This window comes from Grammomys surdaster, unplaced genomic scaffold (genome assembly GCF_004785775.1).
Source record: "Grammomys surdaster isolate TR1022 unplaced genomic scaffold, NIH_TR_1.0 309, whole genome shotgun sequence".
Lineage (NCBI taxonomy): Eukaryota > Metazoa > Chordata > Mammalia > Rodentia > Muridae > Grammomys > Grammomys surdaster.
The window spans coordinates 1,939,724-1,948,539 of NW_021604728.1; positions in this window are offsets into that span (position 1 = coordinate 1,939,724).

An 8,816-nucleotide genomic window follows, 5' to 3' on the forward strand; every position below is an offset into this window, starting at 1 on the left:
GTTTCAAGAAGACAGCAACAGTATCTGATAAGGGCCCTCTTGCTACATCCTAACATGATGAGGGCATCACCTAGTGAGACAGAGCAAATGTGATAATGAGGTTCTTCTACTTGTCCTTATAAAGCCGCTTGTGCCATCATGGGGATTCTATTCATGATCATCTCTAAACTCAAGTTACTGGGCAGATATTGACAACACTGAGCAAGGTCTGGAGAGATGGCTCAGCAGTTAAGAGCACTGACTGGTCTTCCAAAGGTCCTGAGTTCAATTCCTAGCAACCACATGGTACCTCACAACCATCCTTAAAGGGATCTGATGCCGTCTTCTGGTGTGTCTGAAGATAGCTACAGTGTGCTTACATATATAAAATAAATAAATCTTTTTTAAATGGGGTGGAGAAATGTCTCAGAGGTTAAGAACACTAACAATGCTCCCAGAGGTGTTGAGTTCAATTCCCAACAACCACATGGTGGCTCACAACCATCTGTAATGTTATCTTGACGCGCCCTCTTCTGGCAAGCCAGTAGCACACTGTACATAATGAATATCTTTAAAAACCAAAAAAAAAAAAAAACCAAAACAAAATGCAAAACCCTTGCCAAAAAAGGGAGAAGATTTCTCCTCTCCTCTCCCTAAGAAGGTAGGTGAAATTTATTTGAGATTGACAAAAGGCTCTATGGTTATTTGAAGAAGATGGTCTGTTACCTAGATGCTTTTTTTTCTTTTCATTTTTCTTTCTTTTTTTTGGGGGGGGGGTTTCGAGACAGGGTTTCTCTGTGTAGCTCTGGCTGTCTTGGAACTCACTCTGTAGACCAGGCAAGACTCAAACTCAGAAATACACCTGCCTTTGCCTCCCAAGTGCTGGGATTACAGGCGTGAGTCACCACTGACCAGCACCAAGATGCTTTAATTAACACTTAAACTACGGATCAGCCTTTATTGGGACATTCTGTTAAATATCCTTTCTATATGTATAGAGATTCATTCTCTCTATGGATTAACATGTGTATATCTAGAGAACCTGTACTAATACAAGTGTGGTTTTTCTCTGCTTCATCACTGATAAAGATGTGCTGGTTCACAATAGTGCTCAACAGTGTTTCCCTTGTGTTTCTGGCTTTTCTCCCAGAGTCCTTTCATACCAATCATCTGTTGAAAGGGAGTTTCTGTTTCGGCTGAGCCCAACGTGAAGCCACAAAACAAAAGTGTTGTTTCCTAAAATCCTTCTTGAATGTTAATAGACTGGGCACTCTTCCTGGGTCAGATTGATACCTCCTCCACTGCACCTATGAAAGCTACTCATCTTGATTTCAGGAAGAAGAAGGCAAGTACTGTGAGGAAAGCTCAGGCAAGGTCTGAAGTAAGTGCAGGATCAATGCTCACAGAGTGGGGTTGAATCAAGTATCTGAATAGCTTGAGCTTGAAATGGTGAGTTTTCCCCCAGGGGTGGGTGAGGTGAGATTCCTCTTGTAGGAGAGGCACAAATGCTAATGGGTGCAAACCACTCAGGAGATCTGGAAAGGTCTGACCCTGGACAGGAAGCACACTTTAACCTTGAGTAAAATTCACTGGCCAGTCAGGCCTCCAAGTGGATCTGCCAGTCAGACAAAGAGGGGAGATCTTCTGGTTGCTCTCTGCAAGCTTGCTGCAACTGTGCTGGCTTGGATAGTTCTGTGCTTCCTGCTCTGAGCTGTGCTGTTGGGAGCTGTGAGAGGACCCCAGGGAAGCTCTGAAATTGAGACCTGGTGAGCACAGGAAAAAAATGCCCACAATAGGGAGGAGCAGGTCTTTGAGCAGTGGGAGCAGGGTTGGTGAGTCCTCTCTCGGGCTGGAGGGAAACCATCAGCCAGATGTGACCCCCTGTGTGGTCCCTTGTGGTGCTCCTCAGTTACCAAGTCAGTTGGTGACCAATGAATAACTTCACTATCATGGCTGATTGTGAATTGGCCCAAAACCTTTGGATCATTGGCTTGCTTGTAGAAACATGGGTGGTTTCTTTGAGTCTGCTGCACATGTGTCCAAAAACTTTTTCTTTTATAGTATACATTAAGAAGACAGGTATATATCTAATAGGTCTGCTTTTACATGTTACTTGTTTTTTTTTTTTTTAAGTTTTTTTTTCATTTTTTTTTTGGTTGCAGTTGTTTATAGTTCTTTATGTGTTTAGTGTTTTGATTATTATGCGGCAAAGGGACTTTTTTTGTCTAATCTATGTGGATGCTTCTTTACCTTAATAGGCATCTTCTATAGTTGAGGAAATTTTTCATTTATGAGTTCATTCAAAATAATTTATAGGAGCTGGAGAGATGACTCAGCAATTGATGCCACTGATTGTTCTTCCAGAGGTCCTGAGTTCAGTTCCCAGCAACCACATTGTGACTCACAACCATCTGTAATGAGATCTGATGCCTTCTTCTGGTGTGTCTGAAGAAATGTACGGACATATATAAAATAATAAATCTTAAAAAAGAAAATAATTTATAGACTTTTGAGCTGATATTCTCTTCTTCCAATCATCTGTAGTTTTTGCTTTTTCATATGTTGCAGTGTCCCTACTTGCTTATTGCCACAATACTGTTACACTCAGCATTTTTGTTTTTGACCAATATGTCCGTTTTTCTATTTATCTTCCTTCCTGTTCTGTGGGTGAACCTTGCCTCTGTAGTTGTCAGTGTACAATTTCAGTTGCCTGCCTTCAGGGACTTAGCAAATGCTTAAGTCATTCCTTGCCTCTCCCACCTGCTGCTCTTGTCAGGTGTGCTTTGCATACATGGACCACCAAATGCAGCAGCTCTGTATGTTTGTTCCCTGTCTCTGTTCTCTGCACATGCCCCTTCTCTATTCTCTGTCTCTACCCTCATTGCACTCTCTCTGCTCCCTGTCTCTCTGTGTGTCCTCTTGTGTACTTCTATCCCTTCCCCAGGTTCTTTTTTTCTTACATTTCAGATGTAATCCCCTTTCCACATTCCCCCACCCACCCAGGAACCCCCCTATCCCACTCCCACTCCTCCTGCTTCTATGAGGATTTGCCCACAGCCACCCTCCAACTCCCACCTCCACACTCATGATTTCCCCCACACTGGGGTGTCCAGCCTTCACTGGATCAAGGACTTCCTCACCCACCTATGTCTGACAATGTCATCCTCCCCTACACATAAAACTAGGGCCATGGGTTCCTCCCTATGTGCTCCCAGGCTGATGATTTAGAACCTGGGAGCTCTGGTTGATTGGTATTGCTGCTCTCTCCATAGGGCCGCAAACCCTTTCAGCTCCTGCAGTCTTCTCTCTCACTCACCCATTGGGAACCACTTGATCAGTTCAATGGTTTCCTGTGAGCATCCACATATCCTTATTTGACACTCTGGCAGACCTCTAAGGAGACAGCTATATCAGGTTCCTGTCAGCACGCACTTCCTGGCATCCATGTCAGCTTCTACCTTTGGTGACTGCACAAGGCATGGATACCCATGTGGAGCAGTTTCTACGGCCCCTCCTTCTGTTTCTGTCCCATGCTTTGTCTCCATATTTGCCCCCATGAGTATTTTGTTACTCCTTCTAAGTAGGGCCAAAGCACCCACACTTTGGTTTTCTGTTTGTATGAGCTTCATGTGATCTGTGAGTTGTATATTGGCTATTGTGAGTTTTTGGGCTAATATCCAATTATCATTCAGTGCATATCATGTGTGATCTTTTGTGATTGGGTTACCTCACTCAGGTTGATATTTTCTAGTTCCATCCACTTACCTAAGAATTTCTCAAATTCATTGTTTCTAAAAGCTGAGTGTTATTTGAGTTTGTTGATCTTCCTGTGGAGTTCCTATCCGTTTGAGGACCTTTAATCCTTCCCCCAACTCTTCCACAACAGTTGCAAAGTCCATTCAATGTTTGACTGTCGTTCTCTGCATCTGTTTCAGTCAGCTGCTGGGTGGAACCTCTCAATGGACAATTAATTATGCAAGGCTCCTGTGTGGGAGCATAACAGGGTATCCTTAACAATGTTAAGGATTAAAGCTTGCCAGTAATGTGGGTCTGTAGTTGGGCAAGTTTTCATTGGCTATTCCCTCAGTCTCTGCTACAGCTGTACCCCAGTGTTTATTTTAGACAGGACAAATTTTGTTCTGTGTGTCTACTGTGTTGTCATTGAATTTGATCCTTCAGCTTTGTTCTAATGATCCCATACATTCACCATTTGGTCTCTGTCCCGAAATCCCATAAAATACAGTATAAATTTTTGTTACTCAATGTTAATCTATTTTGTAAGCCTGTTGGTTTTATATTTTTGACTTTATTGTTTTTGTTTTTCCAAGACAAAATTTCTCTGTGAAGCCCTTCCAGTCCTGATAGTAGAGATAGAATCCACACAAGACACCTGACATATTATTGTACAATAAACACAATATTGTGCTCTTCATTCACATCTTAAATTTTGAAATTTGTCCCAATATAAAGATTGTATTCTATTTCTAAAGATGGCATAGGCTAATGATATCAATACTACCTGAGGCTTCAGAGTCATTGGATTCCAGGTGTATAATGTTCTGCCTTACTCGTGTGTTTCTTCTGAAATTTTTGGACAAATAGGAATATTTTTCCTGTGTGGATGAATATGATTATCATATGTGCCTCATCTTTAGTTTTGCCAGAATATGTGTCCTTAGAACCCTTCTTAGTTCTTTTTTTTTGTTTTGTTTTTGTTGTTGTTTGTTTTTTGTTTTTTTTGTTTTTCAAGGCAGTGTTTCTCTGTGTAGCCCTGGCTGTCTTGGAACTCACTCTGTAGACCAGGCTGACCTCGAACTCAGAAATCCGCCTGTCTCTGCCTCCCAAGTGCTGAGATTAAAGGCGTGCGCCACCACCTTCCGGCTTCCTTAGAACTCTTTATCTTCATGTTATGGATAGTTGTTGGTCCCCATGTAGACGATAGAAATTGACCACCGTTATGTTGAAGACCTGCCAGGGCTTTCCACTTTTCAGTTATCAGATTCTCCTGCCCTATGTTGCTTATTTATCGTCAACATTTATATTATGAATATTTTCATCTGTCCATTTGTATCTGTTTAAACATGCATTCCCTTTTAGTAAAATTTTATTCATGTTGCATTTTAAACTGATACAATTTATGTTTCTTTAAGATGAATGCAGAACTGCTTTGAATGTATGATTCTTTGTAAGAACTTCAGTAAAGAACTGTGAGTTCTATCATTTCTGTTTCCTTGGTTGATTTTTACAGGGGGATGTGTGTCTTAATATGTAACTCTTGCTGTCCCGAAACTTATTGCATTGACCATGCTGGCATCAAGCTCAATGACATACACCTGCCTGTGCCTCTGGGATTAAAGACATGAGTAAAACCACTGAGGTTGTCCATCATTTATGTAGTTACTAATTGTTCATACAGTGTCTTTAATGTGTGCTGAGTGCTGTTGGTCTGTTTCCCTGTCCATCTCCCTCTCAATTGGCATTTCTCTTGCAAAGCTATATCCTATTCTGTGGGTTCAGAAGCTACACATGCAATCCCAATAATACAAGTTCTTTTTAAAATGACATAACAATTAAATTATAACTTCTGTGTCAAGAAATAAATGGAAGTAGCACCGTAAATATAGGATTATATTGTCTAGGAAGCATACCTTTATTTACAGTGATGTCAGTATCATGCTTTGTGTTGTAAACATATTTTAGGATGTAATGAATTTTGATGATGTGCATATCAACTTCACTGGAGAAGAGTGGGATTTGCTGGATCCTTCCCAGAAGAATCTGTACAAAGATGTGATGCTTGAGACCTACCAGAACCTCACTGATATAGGTAAGACTGTGAATTTTCTTTTGTTTTTCAAAATAAGGGAACAAATATTTCTTGGTTATTGATAACACTCTGTTATTTGAATTGAGAACATGGAAGATTGAGTGGAATAAATCAGAGTCAGTGTTGTGAAAATTCACAGTAAGTTGAATTTTGCCTAATTTCCAATACTATCTCATTCGTTTTCTGGTACTGTGTTTTAGGGTACAATTGGGAAGACCACCGTATTGAAAAAGAATTTCAATATTCCAGAAAGTACAAAAGGTAATATTAATGTGCAAACTGATACATATATGCCTCTGAGGCAATTTTAATATGTCCTGGATACTCTAAAGAGAAGGAAGTATGTCAAATATCAGTCCTTTAAGTATAGTTATGATTAAAATATTCTCACAAAGTCAGGTACCTCAATGTCAGTTATCTGATTTGTGTTTGCAAGGCATTCCTCTAAGGAAGAAGACATAGAAACAATGCCTTAAGAGATACTTTTATGCTGGGTGGTGGCACTTGGGAGGCAGAGGCAGGCAGATTTCTGAGTTCGAGAGTTCGAGGCTAGTCTGGTCTACAGAGTGAGTTCGAGGACAGCCAGAGATACATAGAGTAACCCTGTCTCGAAAACCACCTACCCCCCACCTCAAAAAAAAAAAAGAGATATTTTTATTTGATTTATAGCTCCATTAGATTTATGCTGTGGAAAAACCAATCTAAATAGTCTCATAATATTAGATGTTGCACGTTGAATTGTGATAAATATATATACAAACCATCCAGTAAGTAAATAGTCCATGGTAAACTCAGGGATACTGATATTCTTGTAGTGACATTGCTTAGTTTATTGAGAGGTCAGTTTATGAGAGTGAAGAATGTTGTCATGGAGAAACCTCAATCCATATACAGTATGTTTACAAGAAACAAGAACTCAAATAGTGTTAATTCAATGTGGAAATCTTATGTTTCTTCTTCTTCTTATGGTGTATCAAGTGTGAGAATAAAAAAAAAAACAACTGTGTGAGCATATGAATATTTAAAGGAGCAACTTACTTCTGTTTATTCCAGAACAGTAAGAAGATATGAAATATTCTGCCTTTGGTAGACTTTCTGAATATGATACAAGTTTGCAGTTAATTCGTTTTCAAACTTTACTGGGAACATCCCCAATGTCACACTGCAGAATATCTCCATGGGTACTAGAAAATTGTAAATTTTTCTGGTTTTCCTGGTTCACAGTGCTAATGTGGTGTGATTCACACTTTGGAAAATATATGAATGTGATCAGTGTGATAAAGGTCTGATTTTTTGCCTTCAGATACATAAAATACATTATATTTAAACCTCATAGAGAAAAAGGATGTTATATCTGTGAGCCATATAGTAAATATTCTTGTCATCACAGGTGTTTTCAAAGAGGCAAATCAAGCCAGAGTTGGGGAGAACACTATGAACATATGAAGTGATAAAACCTTAAGATATGGTTCTTCTTTTTTATTAAACCAAACTGTAAAATTAATTCATATTGATTAAATGATTGATCAGGGTAATGAATGTGGTAAAGCTTTCATTTGTGCCAATTATCATTGCAGGCATAAAAGAAGTCATAGCGGGGAGAAACCATATGAATATAATCAATGTAGTAAAGCCTTTGCAAGACTCCGAGCTCTCCAATTTCATAGAAGAACACATACTGGAAAGAAACCTTATGAATGTAATCAATGTGGTAAAGCCTTTTCAAGGTCCAGTAGTCTCAAATGTCATAAGAGAACACATACTGGAGAAAAACCTTATGAATGTAATCAATGTGGTAAAGCCTTTTCAGATCAGAGGAATCTCAAAAGACATAAAAGAATACATACTGGAGAGAATCCATATGAATGTAATCAATGTGGTAAAGCATTTTCACAAGGGAATAGTCTCCAACTTCATAAAAGAACCCATACTGGAGAGAAACCTCATGAATGTAATCAATGTGGTAAAGCCTTTACAAGACCAAGTCATCTCCAACGTCATAAAGCAACACATACTGGAGAGAAACCGCATGAATGTAATCAATGTGGTAAAGCCTTTGCAAGACTCAGTCAACTCCAATATCATAAAATAATTCATACTGGAGAGAAACCTTATGAATGTAATCAGTGTGGTAAAGCCTTTTCACGCCAGAGAGTTCTCCAAAGTCATAAAAGAGTACATACTGGAGAGAAACCTTATGAATGTAATCAATGTAAGAAAGCCTTTGCAACAGCCTCTCATCTCAAAATTCATAAAAGAGTACATACTGGAGAGAAACCTTATGAATGTAATCAATGTGATAAAGCCTTTGCAACAGCCTCTCATCTCAAAATTCATAAAAGATTACATACTGGAGAGAAACCTCATGAATGTAATCAATGTGGTAAAGCCTTTGCAAGATGCACTGATCTCCAATATCATAAGAGAACACATACTGGAGAGAAACCTTATGAATGTAATCAATGTGGTAAAGCCTTTTTATATCGGATTGGTCTCCAGTATCATCAAAGAATACATACTGGAGAGAAACCTTATGAATGTAATCAATGTGGTAAAGCCTTTACAAGACCCACTCATCTCCAATATCATAAAATAATTCATACTGGAGAAAAAATTTATGAATGTAATAAATGTGGTAAAGCCTTTTTATATCGGATTGGTCTCCAGTATCATCAAAGAATACATACTGGAGAGAAACTTCATGAATGTAATCAATGTGGTAAAGCCTTTTTATATCAGAGTGGTCTCCAGTATCATCAAAGAACACATACTGGAGAGAAACCTTATGAATGTAATCAATGTGGTAAAGCCTTTTCAGATCAGAGGAATCTCCAAAGACATAAAAGAAGACATACTGCAGAGAAACCTCATGAATGTAATCAATGTGGTAAAGCCTTTGTAATACATAGTCATCTCCAAAGACATAAAAGAATACATACTGGAGAGAAACTTTATGAATGTAGTCAATGTAATAAAGGCTTTGCAAGAGCCTATAATCTCAAAATTCATA